This window comes from Hakea prostrata, unplaced genomic scaffold (genome assembly GCF_041222555.1).
Source record: "Hakea prostrata isolate BN-2017 unplaced genomic scaffold, UWA_Hpros_2 contig_82, whole genome shotgun sequence".
NCBI lineage: Eukaryota > Viridiplantae > Streptophyta > Magnoliopsida > Proteales > Proteaceae > Hakea > Hakea prostrata.
Window position 1 is genome coordinate 196,911 of NW_028291201.1, and position 20,002 is coordinate 216,912.

The following is a 20,002-nucleotide window of genomic DNA, read 5'->3' on the forward strand; positions in this document are numbered from 1 at the left end:
ATTGGTCGATTGATTGGTCTATTGACCCAGTCGACCAATCAGGTCAGCAAGGTTCAAACAGGGAATTGAAGGATCAAATGGACACTAAACCTCAAGGGCTTTTGCACACACCTCAAGTGACATACAAGTGTGTAGAAATGCTTTCAAACCAAGTCAGATAATACTCCAAGTCCTTCAACTAATCTCATCTTCAGACATGTGCAGCTTTCTTTCCAATTTTGCACAGATTTCCAAGATTGAAACACCAATATCAACATCCATGGGTTTAGAGTCAAACTTCATATTTCCTACTGAGATGGCCCATAGTTGGTTTCTTCCTTTACTCCGGGTCTTCGGACTTAAAAACAACCGGGTTTCTTGGTCAGGGTTATGGTTAAGTTAGGGTTGGATTTCACAGACTTAATCATTGGAAGTGGCTACACGTACCTAGAGGCGGCCCACTCTCACACTTATTTTGTATTCAAGAACTAGGTCTGAATCAGGGACAAACCAAATGGGTTTCCAAGATATTTTTACAGCAACACATCCAAATCCAATTTGTCTAATTAATAAAATATTATCGAAACCACTTCGAAGCTAGACAGATATAGTATCACCACCATCCCATCGATTTATGTCCCTATCAGAATGCGGATATCAATACATGCACAAAAGAATGAAAACCATATTTTGATATCAGCGAACAAGCTTGGGTGTTGATTACCCAAAAAAAACAGAGGCTTGGGTGTTAACTTCGTGGGATAATTTTACGCGTTGATGAGGGAGAGACCATCTCAGTTCTGGATTTTTACATACAATCTGATAACCTTCCTAAAGCGTATTCCTTTTGTTTCTTCAGAGGAGAAGCCGGCAGGGAAAGAGGAACTAAGAATTTGTCCCACATCGGAACAAGAAACAACTTCTTCCTCCGAGGACCTTATTTAGCAAGCACTTGATTTCTTTGGCAAATCACGCAGCCGCGCGGTGAGCACAGAGCGAACTATTCTTTCGCCTTTTACTAAAGAATACCGTGTGCTCGCCGCAAAAAGCGGCATACGCCAATTTTTGTAGAGGTTCTCTTTACCAGAGAACCTCACTAATACACTAGTTTTCAAGATCAAATTAATACAAAGCACTCTCTTTGAGAACGAGCTGAATATGCCCAGACTCTCGGGCTACATCTTCGTTTTTGGGCAGGATTGATTCGCTTGGCGCTCTATATCTAAGGTTTTTTACATAATGAATATGGACTAATTGTATTAGTGGCTGTGACTTCGGAAGGCGGGTGCGAATTCTTGAGATACCAATTTGTTTTCTAGAGTTCACGAGGTATCAGCAGCCGAGATCTAATTTGCAGGTAACGCCCAATGAGAGTTTACTGGTAGAATCTATATGCAACGATACTGCAGCTGCTTTGACATGTGGTTTCCGTTTTCAACTGTCGTGGAATCTCTGTTACATCTTCTTAACTTCCCTTGACTGTATGTGCTAAGCTCTCGGTTTGACACTGTTTAACAAATCAGTACTGGTTTATACCTATCTGTTAATTCTTTACTTGCCCAATTAACAAATTTTGTATTAACCTCTGGATTTCCCCCTTCTTTTGTTTCTCCTTTTTTTGGGGTTTTGCAGTGTTTTCAATATTAAAAGGTGACTCAAATTTCAGTTAAAGAAAGAATTTTAGTTCCAGAAAAGTACCCTTTCCTAAGGCTTAATTTTCTGTCAGATCTAAGATGCTGCTGTGTATCACAAAATTGCAACATTTCTAAATGTCTGTGGTGCTTAATTACTTTGCCTTGCTTCAATTTATTTATAATCACCTCTGGTTATTACCAAATTGCAAAACACCTCGAGTGTCTGTGTATGTTGCTTACTTTGCTTCTGTGTGTCGTTTGGCTTCTCCACCCAAATGCTAAACTCTCAGATATCCATTGCTAGGGCCATGGTCTGCTTTTGATAAGTAGCTTAATCATAAACCACATGCATTTCAAGTTGTATTATTGTCTCTCCAAACTGGTTGCTGTCCCTTTGCTAGAGTCAAATCCCCATGGTTGCAATTTTCTCTCTTCCAAGCTGCAGATGCATACATCAGAATCCTTTGTAGGAGGACCAGTATTCTCATTCACACTCTTCCATTGTACCATTGTGCCTATCGGAGTGATGTCAGTCACCACTTTTCTTCTGAGGCTTAACACTACACCTTGACTCCATCATGGTACAAAATTCGGTCGAAAAATACGAAATGAAATTCATGAGGATCGAAAAAAAAGTTCTTAGTTTCCATCTTCAACTACTATGGAAGCTCAAATCTCCACCTAGTCACCCATGAATGCGTATACATGGCCAGTTAGTGAGTTTATTACTCAATCAGTACCACACATTTTCCTTGAAAAAAAGATGAATTCTGTTCGGTTCTTGGACAGAGATTCCTTTAGCTACTGATCTGTGAAGCAAAATATGTATTTTCTTTTTCTAGATAGAAATATGTGCCATCCTTATTAGACCCAGTACTTTGTTTGGCTTCAATTGCTACTTTAAGCTCTAGGGTCTCTCATGATAGAATTCTGTTTGGATCTGAATTGTGATGTTCTTACATGCTGGCAACTTTGGGACCATAAACCTTGTTGAAGAAAGCATGCTGGAGAATTGGTGTGATGATATCCATTCTCATTTGTTTCATTTCATCAATGGAGATTCAATGGAGACTACTTAATGCAGCTTACAACCTTTCTAAATTTATTGGGATGTAACATTGACAGGAAGACTACAACAGAGAACTTTATCAGGTTTAGCTGTATAACAAAGCTTTTCTAGTATCTTCATTTTTTATTACATCTAACTATAGATCTCACTTTCCAGCTAGTGATGGTATTATATACATTTATAACAATGAAACTATGGATTATATTTTTCCTGCAGAGGTGCTCATATGAGTATAATTTCTTATTAGGCACTACTCTGTTTTCTGCTGGTAATCATAGCCACTGTGAGGAATTAATGGAGTTACTACAAAGATTGGTTTAAGTCAGCCAAGAATTATTCAATCGAGGAAAAAAAAAAAAAAAGTCAGCAATGAATTTCATGTCATATATGCAGGGATCCATGATGCTCAAGAGAAAACCAAGTTGAATCAAATTGTGAAAGACCTATATGTATGTATAGATAGTGACCAATCCAAGACGATGGAAACAATACCCAAGTAGTGCTTCAATATCCATGAATTTATAGTCTACAAAGTGCAGAAAACAAAATAAAAGACAACCCATTTACAAAAGAATATGAAAAGACAATCTAAAAACACATAAATTCAGAAGAACCAAGCCACCAGTGAAACTATAGCTGCAACAATGGCTGGTGCTGACAGGGCAACTCCAACACTCTCCATGGCTGGTGATGGTGCAATCCTTTCAAAATCTTCTACTGCAGTTGTGGCTCCGAGAAGACCCATCAAAACCAAAATGCAAGTGGTGAAGACAATGGCCAACCTGAAGTTCTCCATATCTTGCTAAAATCTGGAATTCTGAGAAGGGAAGAACTAGATATATGCCTAGAGAACAAGTGCTCTATGGAAGTGGGTTTTGAATTCTGAGAAGAGGAATGGGGAAGTTCTAAGCTTTTAAAAGAGAGTTTGTGGAGAAAAGAGGAATCTGTCAGTAATTTGAAGGTAGCTTAACAACAAAAACAATCATTCAAGAAGGTGGCCTGTCAAATTGTATTTTACACTTCTCAGGTTTTAATTGCCATCTCTTAACAGGCTGGACCAAGAATATAAACAACACAAGCAAAGCCATTGGATTCTGTACATCGATCTGTCCCTTATAACTTCTGCAGTGATTCAGAGATTTTGCAGATTTCAAGGTGCCAATGATTTGATGCTATTATCAGTAAGTGCCAATGATTTGTTCATATTATATAATTGATTGTTATTTCCAGGTAATCTCTGTTTTACTAAATTATAGGTGTCAGTGCTGATGATTTAGCTGCTTGTAGACATGGCTATTGGTTTTGGGGATCACACCTTTCAAGGTACATGGGACCCGATGTTCCTTTATGGCGGTTCTAATTTCATACCTATCCATGTAGATCTCAAGTCTTACAAACTTGTTAGCCAAGGCTTCAATGAAAGTTAAAAAAATGGAACAAACTACATGTATACCTTTTTGTTTGTGGATTATTATGCTTACACCTTGAGAAAAAGTAAAGATTTTATCACAACAACAACAACCCAAAAAAAAGAATCGGTAATAGTTTATAAACTCAATGGTGTGCTTGTGTGTTCCTTTGAAGACTCTCATTGCAAAATTTTACTTCTTGGAAAGGTCAGGCTGAGTTGGCATTATTGTTTCGAAAATTGTTTTTATATCGCAGACCTATTTTAATATGAGCTCGCATTGATGTTGTAAATCATATTGTAGGCACTGATGCTGTTGGTGATTAGTAATATGGTATTAAAAAAATCAGTAATATGGTAGAGTATGGATGGAGGGATCGGGGTTAAAGTGGTTGAAGTCCACTTTAATATTGTTTGTTCAAGTATAAAATTTTAAAAGTTCCATGCATTGGAACAGGTAGCCATTATGGAACTGATGGATAACCGGCACAATGTTAAGAACAAAAACATCTTATACTAATTATATTTTGGGTTCATTTATAACTCTCTTTTTTTTCCTTTTTTGGTAAATGAGTTCATTTATAACTCCTTTTTTGCTAGTAAGTTCATTAAAGAACATACTCCCCTATCATTTCAGCTTTTCCTGTCAATTGGAATCAAATACTCTGACCCAGCAAAAAAAAAGAAGAAAAGAATCAAATACTTTTGTTCATAAGACAAACCAAAACCCGAGTTACTCAGACTCAGGCCTAGCTTGGTTCAAAAATCAAGATCATCAGTTGGAACAGATACAACAGGAAAATGAACTTCAATCTTATGAACATCGTTGTTTCAAACTGTTATATTCATTCCGGCTCAAGTCATTGAACCAGGGTGAACCATTCAAATCAAACAAAGTGCATAAATTTGGTCCAAGATTGTTCACTTGATGCTTCTCAGATTAGGCACTTCTCAGAGGAGATGTCTGCTGAGAAGCTGAGAAGTGGCATTGTGGTGATACCCAGCTGTCATCGTGTGACTTTTGGGCAAAAGTAGTGCGCTAATAGGAGATTCGGCGTATCTCTATCCAGACATCAATCACAACATTAATTTCAGCATTGAATGCACTGAGAATCATTAAAAGCTCATTGCTGGTGGGGATGCTTCTCATTCGTCCAAGACCAACCTCGAGTACTGTGTCATCACGTTTTGTCTCCCCAACTGGGATTGATGTCACATTAAGGACAACCTGATGTTGATCACTTGATACTGCAATGAGATCTCTAGCTGTCCAGCAAATCACGCGGTTGGCTTGTTGATCAAGTCTCTCCAAAAAGCCATCTCCACCCTCCATCCAAGCAGATGATTATCAAAGGGTTGTGAAGCGTCCAAACTCACTTGACGTATGGACCAGCTGCATATATATAATCACTATGCGTGAATAAGGGTAAGACTTTTCTCCGGCCATTACTCTCCTGCAATAACACCAAAAGAACATTCTCCTCTTCATCTTCTTGAGCATTTACTTCTCAAGAGGGAGACCCTGGATTCCTCACCTAAACTGACTTAATCATTTGAGGTGGCTTCCCATCCCCAAAGGCAGCCCACCTCTCACTCTTGTTTTTGCCTTCAGGAACTAGGTCTGGACCAAGAACGAACCAAGGAGCTCCCAACACATTTTTACAACAACATTTTGTGCCGTCTGTAGGAAACACTAAAAAAAAAGGCATTAATAGCTTTTCCATAAAAAAAAAATATTGAAAAAGAAAAGATGGTTGGAGAAAACTCAGGAGATTGTTGGTTGTAAGTCTCAGGAAAACCCCTGTGCCAAGAAGAAGGGGGCTAACTGCTAAGGAGGGACCTCAAAAGATATGCAAGCTCTTGTGGGACGGGAGCGTTAGCAAAATACTGTTGAGCTTCCCCCTCAAGGTGTCACTCCCACTTCCATCCCAAATCCTATGCAGTTAATGGATCTACAACAACAAATGTTGAAATGATGGGTTCCTTCCAGACAATGGGGAACCAATGGAGTTAGTTCCTATCTTCTTCGATTCCAGCTACTGTTTTGCCTGGAATTGTGAATCCTTCCCCTGTCAATTACAATGGCAGGGCCCAAGGAGACGGAGCAAACACGCTTCTCGCTCAGCAGGCAAAACAAAAAGGCAAGGGAAAGGCCAAATCGACAGATGAAGGTGGAAACAAATATTTCTTTGACAGATTAGGAACCCATGTAGACAGACACTCTTTTCCTGGAGCTACGACAAAGCTACCTCAAACCTCAAAGCCTCGGGAAGAGTTGAAGGAGCGTGTGGTTGTGTCCAAGGGTCCATTACTTGATGATAAGGTCTCTAAGGCTTCTACATCTGCTGGTGATGAGAGTATGTATCGTCAGGTCTAGAACATGAACAAATGTCTATTTCAACTAGACAAAAATTGGTGCTGAGCCAAGATCCCTTTGTACCTGAGATTATGGCAACACCTTTACCAGTAGGTTTCCGTACCCCCACTTTTACATCCTATAATGGGACGACAGATCCCATGGCGCACATCAATCACTTCACATCCATCATGACTATGTGCCGAGGAGGGGACCCCGTCAAGAGTATATGCTTCCCACCTTTATTAACCTGACCAACAACCACGTGGTTCTCCTGGCTACCTAGACACTCCATTCACTACTTTACGGAATTGGAGTATGCCTTTGTGGCTAGATTCAAGAGTAGAATCAAGAAGGATAAGATAGAGGACAACTTGCTAGCCCTTAAGCAAGGACAGTCAGAGTTTATCCGAGACTTCATCTCTCGTTTCAACAACATCTGCATCATGATCAAAGACCTTGATGACAAGGTAGCTTTTACTGCTTTTAAAAGAGCTGTGACCAATGAAAAGTTAGTCACCTCTATTAGTGGAAAAGAAGCCCAAGACTTTAGCTAAGTTGCTAGACTTGGGGTATGAGATTGCCCCAGTAGAAGAAGTTCTGGAAGCAAACCATAGCCACTACAAAGATCAGGACAGGCCTTCCATCCAATAGACTCCTGAATCAAGTTCTAAGACACGCTTCCCAAAGAGGGATCCAAAGTCCAAGCAGGAATGGTGTGGCAAGCAGGTGGTAGAGGAGGATGAAAAAGCATTCACTCCTCTGAATATGTCATGATCGCAGTCCTGATGCAGATCCGAGACTCAGAAGATTCAGGGTTGTTAAAAACCCTGGAAGACTACATGAGCGCCCTCAAAATAGGGCTGACATGTCAAAATACTGTCAATACCACAAGAACAGAGGGCATCATACCAATGATTGCCATATGTTAAAGGTGGAGATTGAGAAGCTGATTGCTAGAGGACATCTAAAGCATGTGAAGGCCACTCACCGTAGTCAGGTCTTGCCTCCGCCGAGAAGGCATAGTAGGACTCCCCCCCCCAAGATAGGGTTGAGTCAAAAGGGAAAGCTCTAATGGCACATAGGGACGAGGACGTTCCCATAAATAATACTATATTAGGAAGGCCCACTCATGAATCACTAAGGCAGATCAAACAAGGAACACATGTCATAGGTGTTGTTGAGCCTTCAGCAATGACACGCTTTGTTCAAAGTGAACCAATCACTTTCACCGAGAAGGAGTTGGTGGATGTTTATACTCCACACAAGGATGCCATTGTGATCAAAGTTAGGTTGGCTAATCACATGATTTACATAGTTTTGGTTAATACTGGATCATCAGCAAACATCCTGTCTCTGGATGGTTTCCGACTACTCAAGATCGACCATGAAGCACTCCGACCAATCGCAGTTTTGCTCTATGGCTTTACGGGAAGTTCCACCAATATACAGATGGATTTGACTGTGGGAACCTTCCGCCAACAAGTGAATTTGCCCACCATGTTCATGGTTGTGTGCAACTTGTCAGCCTATAACATCATTCAGGGTCGCCCAATGTTGATTGAGATGGAGCAATAATTTCTCCAAGACATATGATGATGAAGTTTCCAATACTCGAAGGCGTGGGAGTCTGCAAGACTGATCAGAAACAGTCTAGGACATGTTACCTTAATTTCATCAAGAAGCAGTCAACAACTGTAATATCCAGCCCTATTCTAACCTTGACCCTGACCCGGATCCACTATTGTATTCAGGTCCGAGGACCCGAAGCGGTGGAAGAAGAGATTTATGGACCATTCTGATTGATGATCATGATTCGGAGACCTAGCCCATGGACATTGACAATGATACCCCTTGCTTAAATGCATTGTCAGTGTTTAAGGAAAGTCTGCGCATCGGAGAAGATTAATATGGTTGATGTACCAAATGACCTCCTGTGCACAATCCGAAGGTATTCCCTGAAACTAGACTTCTTGATTGAATTGTGGAAGAAAACCTCACTCAATTTGACCTTGTATAGCCTTTCAAATCCCTACTTGAAGTTGCTGTTCTAAACCTGAGTTTTCTACTGAAAACATTTTGGTCGATCATTTTGGTCGATACCATCGACTAAGGACCATCGACCAAAATGTCCCAGTCTGCCAAGTTAATGATTCCATGGAATATTCCTTTTCTATTTAATATGACCTCGAGCCTTGAGCCTTTTGCAATCATTTTTCTCACCTGGGAACGTGGGGAGAGCTTCCCAAAGCAGCTCCTTGGTTAGTGTGAAGGGTATCTCATCAAAGACACTTAGTTTATCATTGATTCTTGCCTTCATCTTCTACACTAAGGTATGACTCTTCATTCCACTCTCTATCCTACCATTTCCTATTCTTTCCTATTGTCATCTTGCTGATGGGACATTTGGAATGGTGCTGCAACCTTGCAACCACCACTCCAAGTGCCTACTCATGCTCAATCCATGATTCCCTTAGCCATTCATTGATGCTAATGCTTATATCTCATGCCTAGCATATGTATTCCATGATTTACCTATTAACATCATACCATTTGATATCAAACTGAGCTATAGAGTGTATTATGTCCATGTTTAACATTGCCATATGATTCCAATCGAATTTCTATTAGTTTCCCTAGCTATTGCATGCTATTCCTCATCAATGCAATCAATTCCAACTCATGCCATGATGTTTATCACTTGAACTTAATAGCTCAAATTGGGGCTTTTTAATTAGACCATTGGATTGGGTTAATTCCTTGATTTATAGTGTCCTACTATTGTTGTTAAGTATGCCTCCAAGTTTCAGATTGATCCGAACACCGGAAGACTCATTTCGGACCAAAATCCCCAAAATCCACTATTTCGCCTCGAGGATTATTTTGGTTGATCATTTTGGTCGATACTATCGACCAAAACCATCGACCAAAGTTGTTGCTGACAGAAACCTTGGTCAGTTTTGACTCAAATGACATCCGATCTTCCCGACTCCTTTTCTAACTTATTATTGATGTTTGTTTAGGGCCTTAACACTTCTATTGGACTATTCTTGGTATTCTCAATTCATCATCAACTCATCCAAGGTAAGGATGGTTATATCCATAAACATATAAGTCATTAAATATTGAACTATGCTTTGTTCAAAGAATGAAATCCCTAAATTTCTTTCAATCATTATGATACTGATACATATGTGTTAGAACAGTAACATTTAAATCTTTATACATTTGTTGTGTTACTCTATCATTTTGATTTGCTTATGTTTATAATGATTCGTTTCAATATCATGATTTGAGTACTATTATGAATATGCATTGGATGCATGAGAAATGATGAGATCCGATGTGTGATTGCTTACGTATGACTTGGGATTGGAGGGTGTCCTACTCGACACTTCTGTCCTTGGGCATCGGAGGGAATAGTATGGGATGTTCTCCGATGGTGCCTATCGACACTCTCCCGAGTTATTGGATGACATACATAGGAGTGTCTAATTGTGTGGCTAGGTTCATCCTTGTCGTGTCAGACCCAAATCGGAAGGGCATTGAGACCGAACAACCCGTGGTAGTGTATGGTTGGATGGGCGCTCTAGGCCGGTAGCCAATCCGGTAGGAGACATAAACCATGCTACGGATACCTGAAAGGGGCCATTTATTGGTAGAGTTGCATATGGATAGACTTGGGCTCACGGGCGCTCAAGACCGGTAACCAATCGGTGAGAGGACGTGAGAGCTTCCCGTTTACTATATGTGGATGACCAATAGGGTTGATGAGTCCGAAATCCGGGATTTCGCTGACTCTAGTGTGAAGGATACCGGAAAGGATCGCGGGGGCGAGGAATGGACGTATCTGAATCGACTTGACCGACCGAGTAGATGACTTGCATTGGGCTAGGCTTTACTCGTGACATGCGCCGATACTTGACCAAATGGTGATGTGAGAGAGCGGTGACCGATTCCCCTTACCATGGTTTTTGATGACTTTACCGATCTTCCCCGGGCATTCCCAAGATATGGAAATGGGAGAGTGATGACGACCCGGAGAAGTACGGTGCTATGACTTAAAGCATGTCTACCTTAAAGACCAGCATTCATAGAGTTAGGCTCATATCTGCATCATATGTTCCATATCACATTGCATTATTATATGTTATGAATGTGTATGATTTCTAATTATGGAATAACTTCCTTGCTGAGTTCTTCGAACTCATTCCTTTTGTGCAAATGTTTTAGATTACATTCCAGGTACCGAAGATTACGATGGCACCTCCTATGAGGCGGACTATGATTCCACATACTACCCTCCGGGTAGTGGCGTCGGTGAGGATTCGTATATTGGAGCCGAGGAGGATTATTGTTCGCACCAGGGTTAGCCCCACAGTTGTGTGGGAGCGGCAGCGCTAGGTTTACTTCATCCGTACTGTTGAGGAGACTACCATTAGTATAGAAGAAGCCCTAGCATAGTGCCCCATTCCCCTGGTGTATTTGTGGAACCTTAGATTTTGTAATTAACTTGTCTTGAATTATTCTGGTGATACTTGGATATTTAACTAACTTGATTTAATACTTTTCCGCTGCTCTGAGAGGGTGACTACCATACCTTCTCACCCTTTATGATTTTGATCATACCTTATTTATTATCTATATTCCGCACTCTGATTTAGTTAATCTTGTCTTATTCATGATACTTGATATTAGTTGTTTTTACCATTGATTATTACTGTTCATGATTGTGTTACCGTGTATGTGGGAGGCATGGACCTCAGATCATTGATCCTTGGACTGTGGATCACATCCCGGGTATTCCAAATGGGGTACCGGCTGGGTGGATGTGACAGATTGGTATCAAAGCCCAAGATCAAGTGGAATCCCGAACACAGAAACGGTGACGGAACATTCTGAGTCACAGATCCGAAAGTGACTCAAGTGCTCCTAGAAGTGAATAATAGATAACCTGGACTAGAAACCAAAATATGGAAACATAATTTGACTCATGAATAAGACACAATAATATAGACAAAATAACTGAACTTCATTGATTTCATAGGGAAATTTTTACAAGTCTGAAAAAGAGACATACATCCATAATGACATAAAAGAAAATTCCTAGTGATGTCTATGTAGGTGAACGACTCCTGCGATCTGTCTGATCCCTCCTAGATCTGAACCCCTCTTCCTGTGTAACTCCATCCTCTCCTGCCGAGCCTCGATCCTCTCAAGAATAGAGTAAATTGACGACAGATGGGAAGCCACATCTGGAGCCTCAGAAGTCGTGTGTGATGGGCCTCAACCTCAGTAAATTGTGGAGCGGGAACCTCCTCATGCCTCGGAACCTCATCATGACCCTGATCATCATGACCCTGATCATCATCCTCACTATGCTCATCATCGTCACCACCATCATCATCATCATCAGTACTATCATCCTCTGAGGTCATCTCCTGATGCATCATCGATATCATCCTCATCCTCTGATCTGACTGCATCCTGGAGCCCCATCTTCCTGATCAACCATGCACAAATGGGCTCACCTAAATCTCGACCGTGAATCGTAGGTGTATGCTCCAAGTCCACACCAAAGTACTCAAAGATATGAGTCAAGAGTCGACCGAAAGCCAAGTTCCTATCCCCAGGAAACTCGATCCGATCAATCATGACATTTTGCATGATGTATGCTAAATCGATTTGTACTCCAGTATACATACTATAAATGATCATTGCCTCCATTGCCGACACTTTGCTATGATGCCCTGCCTTCGGAAGGATGTTTCGCCCGACGATGAGAGCGATAACTCTAGCTGAAGGACGCATCGCGGTACCACACCGGGGCATATAACAGTCAGTGTCATCCCATAGAGTCATGCACACCTCGTATACCTCATAAGGAAGAAGCACCTCTGTGATATCTGTACCAGCGGGAATCCACCAACGGGAATCTCGTACGATCGGTACATCTAAGATGCGAGCCAGTGTCCTCGTAGTGAAACTGATCTCTCTACCTCCGACCATGGAATCTATGACAATCCTAGAACCATCCCTCGGATCATCCTCTATACGGTAAGTCAGATTACTATAGAAGTATCCGATAAGATGCGGGTAGCACTGGCTGTGCCGTAGTGTATAAGTGAAGCCAATCCATAGCCTCTAATCTCTCTCGGATGCGAAATACCTCTAAATCATCCACATCCACCAATCGTCCGTGCTCGATCGGTATATCATGGAAATAGTGCTCGTATAGAAACTCCGCCATAGGAGTAGTGAAATGCTCCTCGTCTATGACCTCAGCCCGGGGAACAAGTCCTCTACCCCTGTCTACTCGTCTCCCTCCTCTAGGCATGGTGTATCTGTTGAAACATGGAAAGAAACTCATTTGGGTTAGTCTCAGTGTATGATTGTTAGATGAAGGGTATTTTCGAAAATTTTCAGAAAATTCGATTTTTGGTGAAATTTTGATTTGATCATTTTAACATATGCATAAGACCTATACAAGCATGCTAGAATACTTTATTTGGTGAAAATCCATCTTTTTGGCATATTCAAAGTGAAAATTCAGCAAGTAAGAGAGAGAAAAATCCCTCTTTTGGCTTGCATTTGTGATTTTTGAAAAAATTGGAATTTGACCGAATGGAGAGTGGGAACACTTTACCCCTAGTAGATCAGTGTTGTTGAAATTTGTTTCATGTCAAAATTCCTTTTGGGTTGAAAATGAGACAAGTGCTTGTAAAGTTGAGTTTTTGTGAAATGAATAGTGTTTTGGTAACCAAAATGGATGCAATCTTGTGTTTGAAACTTAATCTTATTTGAAAAGTTATGAAAACATGTTTCTAATCATTTATATGTATGATTCTAACCATTAGCTACAAGTATTACTTAGTTTCATTGAAGAACACAACAATGGTGAATGAAGTTTACAAGAAAAGAGAAAAAGAAAGAGAACTTACTTGTGTAGATGATCAAGTGAGATGATCAAGAATGATTGAAGCCTTGAATCAAGTCCTAGCACTCTTGAAAACCCTAGAAAATCGCTTTCTCAGGAGCTAAACTCGAAATGGTTGAGTGAGAAATGAAAATGAAATGAGAAGTGGGCCCTTTAAATCTGATTTTTCGCGCAGAATTTATTTTGGTCGATCATTTTGGTCGATGGTATGGACCAAAAGCATCGACCAAAATCCTTCATTTTTCTGCATTGGGTTATTTTGGGAGTTTTTGATTCTTGGACTCATTTCCTTTGGATTTTGATCAATGCTGATTTATTTTACTATTATATTGATAATTCTAACCATGATTTGGTTATCCTATTCGTTGGCCAAGTTGTCTTTGTCAAATTTGAAATTTTGGTATCCTTATCTTTGATCCTTGCAGAATGATCTTACTTAGAAATCGTTTCGTCGGATCCGGAAGCAACGGAAACGAAGAAACCCCTGCTGGGGGCTTTGATCAGCAGACACAGGACGATAGCCACACCACGAATGGCATTCCTGGTGCCCCCGATATCGGAAGCTTTAGAGATATCGCCAGCGTCATGACCAACATGATGCAACAGCAGGCTGCCCAATTTAATCAAATGATGACTGGTTTTGCTACCCTTCGCAATGAAAACCGTGCCGGAATTGGAACTTCTGGAGCCGCAGCCCCTCTTATGGAAAGATTCACCGAGACACCCCACACCCGTTTGATGGAAAGTTTCCTAAAGTTACAAGTACCTTCCTTTACTGGTGTAACAAAGGACACCCTCTTTCCGAACAAGTGGCTTCGTGAGTTGGAGAAGGCCTTCAGACATTTGCAATGTTATGATGCTCAGAAGGTGTTGTTTGCTGAGCAGAAGCTTCAGCAAGAAGCTGATGCATGGTGGGCTTCCACTAGGCCTATCCTTGAGACCTTGAATGGTGGTGTCGTTACCTGGGAGAAGTTTAAGGAAGCTTTTTGCAAGAACTACTTTCCGGAAGCTGTAAAGGACGCAAAGGAGGCCGAGTTCATGGCCTTAGTACAAGGTACTTTGTGCCGTAGCTTGAGTATCGGCGAAATTTGAAGAACTTTTCTTCTTCGCCCCGAGTCATTAAGTCCGAAGAAGCCAAGGCGAAAAATTTTTCAAGGGTTTGCGACCTTCTATTAAGGCATACCTCACTGTCTTGCCTCTTGAAGGATATGCTCGGGTGGTTCAAAACTCGAAGAAGCTTGAAGAGAATGAAAAGGAAAATGCTCGAGTTCGAAACCACGGCAACCTAGATCTTACGGATTTGTGGACCGCACCGATCGGCGTTTTGCTAGACCTACTCCTTATCCCGCACCCGCCTTTCAGCCGAGACATGTTGGTCGGAATCCTAATTCCCTTCTGTGAGCTATTATGGTCAGTCCGGTGGAGCAGGACCTCGGGGAGCTACTTATCCTCCTAGGCACAGGATGGTGAATCCTAGACTAGCTTATCGAGACCTCCCCCTGCTGCAGCTCCTATTGGACCGAAAGATACTACTTGCTTCCTCTCGCAAGCAAGCGGGCCATTATGCTCGTTCTTGCCCCCAACAAGTGCGTGCAATCTCAAGCTCCTGTAGTGAAGAGTACTCCTGCTGCTACTTCGCCCCCTCCCTCCGGCAGAGTGTTTAGCATATCCGGTACCAAGCAAGACCCCCCCACGATGTTGTAACAGGTACTGTTAGTAGCTTCTCTTCCAGCGTTTGTATTATTTGATACGGGTGCATCACATTCATTCATATCATCTACTTTTGCCTTGAGAACTAACTTGACACCTCGATGTTTATCTAGTCATTTATCTATTTGTACCCTTGTTGGGTCTCATTGTTAAACTAGATAAAGTGTTAGAGGATTGTTCTATTTTGATTTGTGGAAGAGATCTGAAGGCAAACCTTGTATTATTTGACATGAGAGATTTTGATGTAATCTTGGGAATCGACTGGTTGACCTTCTACAATGCCGTGATCTTATGTTTCTCAAAGAAGATTCAGTTCCGTGTAGAAGAGAATTCAGTTTTCAAATTTCAAGGAGAGAAGGGAAGATTAGTAAAAGACCTTGTCCACTCTAATGCAAGTCCATGCCTTTTTGGGAAATGCTTCGTCCGGAAGCAAGGTCGAGAGAGAAGAAGAGACTTGAAGAAGTCGAGTTGTTAGTGAATTCCCGATGTTTTTCCGGAGGACTTGTCGGTTTGCCTCCCGATAGGGAAGTTGAGTTTTCTATAGACTTAATTCCTGGAGCGGCTCCTGTATCCAAGGCCCCTTACAGAATGGCACCTACCGAACTCGAAGAGTTGCAAACTCAATTAAATGAACTCTTAGAGAGAGGTTTCGTGCAGCCAAGTGTGTCACCTTGGGGAGCTCCGGTCTTGTTTGTAAAGAAGAAAGATGATAGTAAGCCATCTTCTGGATCCGGTTCGCTCTGGAGCGAGTCGGTTCCCTCTGCCTCGATCGGGGTCGAGGGTCGAACCAGGTATGAACCCGGTTTGATCATAATTTCTCCGTATCACGAGCCCCCCAGACCAAGCGTTCGGTCGATCCCGAGGGCTTGGTTTTTAACTGGGTTCTTCGTCAGGCGATAGACTCTGCGTGCTCCATTAAATGTCATATCACATTTAATGCAGTGGTCACTTTTCCTCGAGCGTTGTGAGGGTAAGGCCACGTGTCACCTTGCAGTCGATCTGTCGTGGCTCACGTAATCCAAGCGACGGTTTTCGAACGCCTGTTTTGGATTCGTGAGTTCAAACTTTCAAAACGTCTTTCAATCTCGATCGTCGATTTTGAATCAATCTCGATCGTTCAGATTCCCGAACACTCGTGCGGGTGTTTTAAAAGCGATTTGTTGTCTACGTAGGTTTCATTCTTCCTGTCTGGAATTTGTACCTTTGTTGTCTGCTTCACGCCTTCTTGCTCTCAAGCTTACGCCTCACTAAATCGGTAAGTTTCTTGGTCTTTTTCTTTTTGTAGTTTCTTGAAACAAGTAATGGCGGATAATGGGGCTTCTCTGGTACCCAGTGTTGGTAATAGTAGTGAAGCTTTTGCTTCTCCTGCTTCCGAACAGTCGGATAGTGATAACAAAACCCTAACTGCCCTCTGGCGCGAGTTTGCTGAAGTTTCTCAAAAAGTTTTAGAGAGAAAAACCGAAACTCCTCCTGCCTTCCTCGAGTCTGGATCTTCCAAGATTGTCGAGTATTCTAGGCAGCCTCAAACTTCCGAGTCCGATGGTGGACCCAGCTCTGCATTCCCTCCATTTATAATGAGGAAACCCTTCTTTCAGCCATCCAAGATTTTGATTTTCCTTCCTCTTATCGGGGTTAGGGCTCCCCTTTACGATGAGAGGGTTGATTCAACCCTTTCGAGTGAATTTTCTTTGTACATAGATGCACTGGAAAGCGGGGTTCGCTTTCCCTTTTTTAATCCTTTGTTCTCCGCAGTTCTGAATCATTGGGATATTTGTCCCGGAATGCTCCTTCCCAATAGCTGGCGTCTCATCGTCGGCTTTTATGGTTTGTGTTTTGAACTTGGCATTACGCCATCTCTTTCTCTCTTTGTACATTTTCATGTTCTTTCTATATCTCATCCTCCCGGATGGGTTTTTATGTCCAAACGCAATAAGGTTGAACTTGATTGGAGGGGCAGCATCCTTGCCAAAGGAACTTGCCCTTCTAACCACAAAAGATGGCGCGAACGATACTTTTTCTGTCGAGCGCCTCCATCGGATCTTAACTTCCCAACCGCCTAGAGGCGGTGTACTTCTTCTTCCGAGAATAACTGAGGGCTCCCCTTATCCAAAGAAGACGAGGCGGCCGTCAGGAAGATCAAATCCATTCCATGGTATCAAGAAATACATGGACTTGAGGTAGAGTATAACTCCATTCTTCAGTATTGGGGCTTGGCTCATTGTGAGCTTCTAACCATCATCCTTTAATTTTACTGAAGTGATATGTCTTTAATTTTGACCCTTGTTCTTCTTTGCAGTGCCTCCAAGAATGAACCCCGAGAACCTGCTAGTGAAGGCCGCTAGGGCCGTTGCGACAGTTGAGCAACGATCACCCAAAGCCTTGACCGTAGATCAAGAGGCTTCTGTTCCCTCTCCCGACCCCTCTTATAGGGGTATCAGGAGTATCAAGCCCGTGGCTAATGCTTCGGGTAAAGGGAAGAAGCCAATGGTGGAGAGGTCCAATGTCTCCTCCGCCTGAACCAAAAGGAGGCATGATACAATTGATGCTTCCTCCCATAAAAAATCCAAAGCTTCAGCAGATTGTGAGGGAGGTCTTCACTCCCCAGTGGACCTTGAAGTTGACCGACAGGGTGACTCGGGACCCTGAGAAAGCTGCAAAGTGGAGCTCCCTCAGTCTTGTTCCTTCTGATCGCCAAGAATTTGAAAATCTGGATGACGTTGCCCTTGTTAGTCAATCCACAAGGTACCGGTCTTCTTGCTTACTTATTTTTTCATAATTTCTTATGACTTCTTCTGATATTTTCCGCCTTCCCGGGAATCTTTGTGTTGAGCTTCTATCAACACATGGAAGCATTGAGCCGGGTTGGCCGCAACAACTCTTTGCTTTGCAAACCCGTGAAGAGAACTTGGCCAAGGCCATTTCGAGATAGGCCACTGGCTGCAGCCATTGAGGAGCTATAGAGAAAGCATGAGGAAGAAGTGATCTCCCTCAGGATGCCCTTGATGCTTCGAAGGCTCGGGCTGCTGCTGCCGAGCGCGAGGCGAGGAAGCAAAAGAAGCCTGCCACGTTGTTCGGTGATAGGCTTGAATTTCAATGTAGGAAGAACGAAGAATATCTGAAGTGGGCGGTCCCTAGCAAGCCCGAGCATATAAAGCCAGAGCTTCGAAAGGAGTGTGTTCGGAAATACCTGAACAGCGTACCTTTCTCCGAGCTGCTTGGTGCCTACAACATTCAAGCTTATCGCTTGGGGCAGAACGACGTTTGGGAGCGAATTCTCACATCAATCCCTAATTTCGATACTGCTCCCTTCAGTGAGGTGTGCCATAAAGAGGTCTTCGGGAAATTAGGCATGGATCTCCCGGATCCGGGCTCGGGAAGAAGATGATCCTTTTCCAGGTGACCCTCAATATGAGGCATACTTGGCGGACGAGAGCCGGCGCTTCCAGAGGAGAAATCACAAGCCGAGCCTCAAGCTGCTGCTATAGAGGACTCAGTCAATGTCATTCTTGAGGAAGGCTCTTCTCAAGATCCTGAGAAAAGTCCTCCCGACCAAGGTCCCTAGGGCAACAATGAAGAAGAGGCTTAAGGAGTTATCTTTTTTTTTTGTAAAGATTGACCTCCTTGTTAATGAATAGACATTTCTTTTTCATGTTGGCCTTTCCATTTCCCTGTCTCCTGCCGAAATCTTGTCTTGAATATCAAAGTATAAATGATAAAACTTATCACTCAACTTCACATTCCTCGACGAATAATAATCTTGTAGAAATATTGTGAAGATGCGTTCCGGAAAGATGCATTAATCTTCCCCACTACTTCATTTATTGCAAAGTCCACACGTTTCCCTACTGCGAAGTCCAAACATTTTCTTGCTTTGGTATACCATTCACTTGTTTCAATGAATCGGAAATACACCCATTATTATAATGGCGGTGCGACGATTGGAGGTATCTTTGCATCAGGTGCTCGCCTCCACATGTTTCCATGTGGCATCCCTCCTGCCGTTGATCTTGCTTTCTGTGGATTTTGAAGTGTCATTTCGATCTGGGCCATTGGTTGTCCTTAGCTTTCAACCGTCGTCTTAATACCTGAGGCTATTTAAAGCCTTCATGGGTACTCTCCATCTATCCTGCTATCTGCAAGTTAGATTTGCTAAAGTGCTAAAGCGACATTCCGTCCTTGTCGCTTCCGTATTCCTCGTACTCCAACAATAGCTCTATCAACTTACGAACAAGTGAGTTTTTTTTTTTTTTTTTTTTTTTTTCAGGTTACTCATCTCTTTCCCACTTCCCCCCCGAGTAAACCTGCACCGGTAGTAGTACTTGGGGTTTAGTTCGGGTTTTTACAAGTGATAATGAACTAGGGTTTTTCCTTTTTATTGTTTCGTTGGATATCTGTACTCGATACGGCTTTTCTTGTTTGCATAGTGGCTCCCAAGATCAACCCGAACTTTATCAGAGCGAAATCTAGCAAGAAAATTGTTCCGTCGGTGGTGGTTGGGGCAGTGAGGTGGTTTCATCTAGTGAATCCTTCAAGCGTAAGGCGTCGCTGTTGGTGAATCTTCAAGTCAGATTCCCGCGGTTTCTATTGATACCACCCTACGCCTCTTTTTGTTCGAAGTGATCAGTCGTCTCTTCCCGGAGAAGATCTTGATCACTCCGCTTGTTGATGATGCGCCATTTGGCGCCCTGTTTACGAGAGACCGTTGATGCAACCCCGAAGGGAGATTCTCTGAAAGCATATCGAGGCAATTATGTTAGGCGTACGATGAAGGTGTGGTCCTAGTAAAGGTCGTGCTCCTATTTCCAATTCCAAGAGCTGTTTAGCAACTCCTCCTCTCCTCTCCTTTGGAGTTGGAGGATTGAATTAGTGTCAAACGAGTTTGACAGAGCGTTGGATGAAGTGGTGCACT

At 42.3% G+C, this 20,002-nt stretch overlaps 1 non-coding gene across 1 annotated transcript; it reads left to right on the plus strand.

Moving 5' to 3' along the window:
* Positions 1 to 954: 954 nt before the first annotated feature.
* On the plus strand, positions 955 to 1,073 carry LOC148998965 (U5 spliceosomal RNA). Its single transcript, XR_016171075.1, has one exon. It is a non-coding gene; the product is annotated as a U5 spliceosomal RNA (small nuclear RNA).
* The last annotated feature ends 18,929 nt before the right edge of the window (positions 1,074 to 20,002 follow it).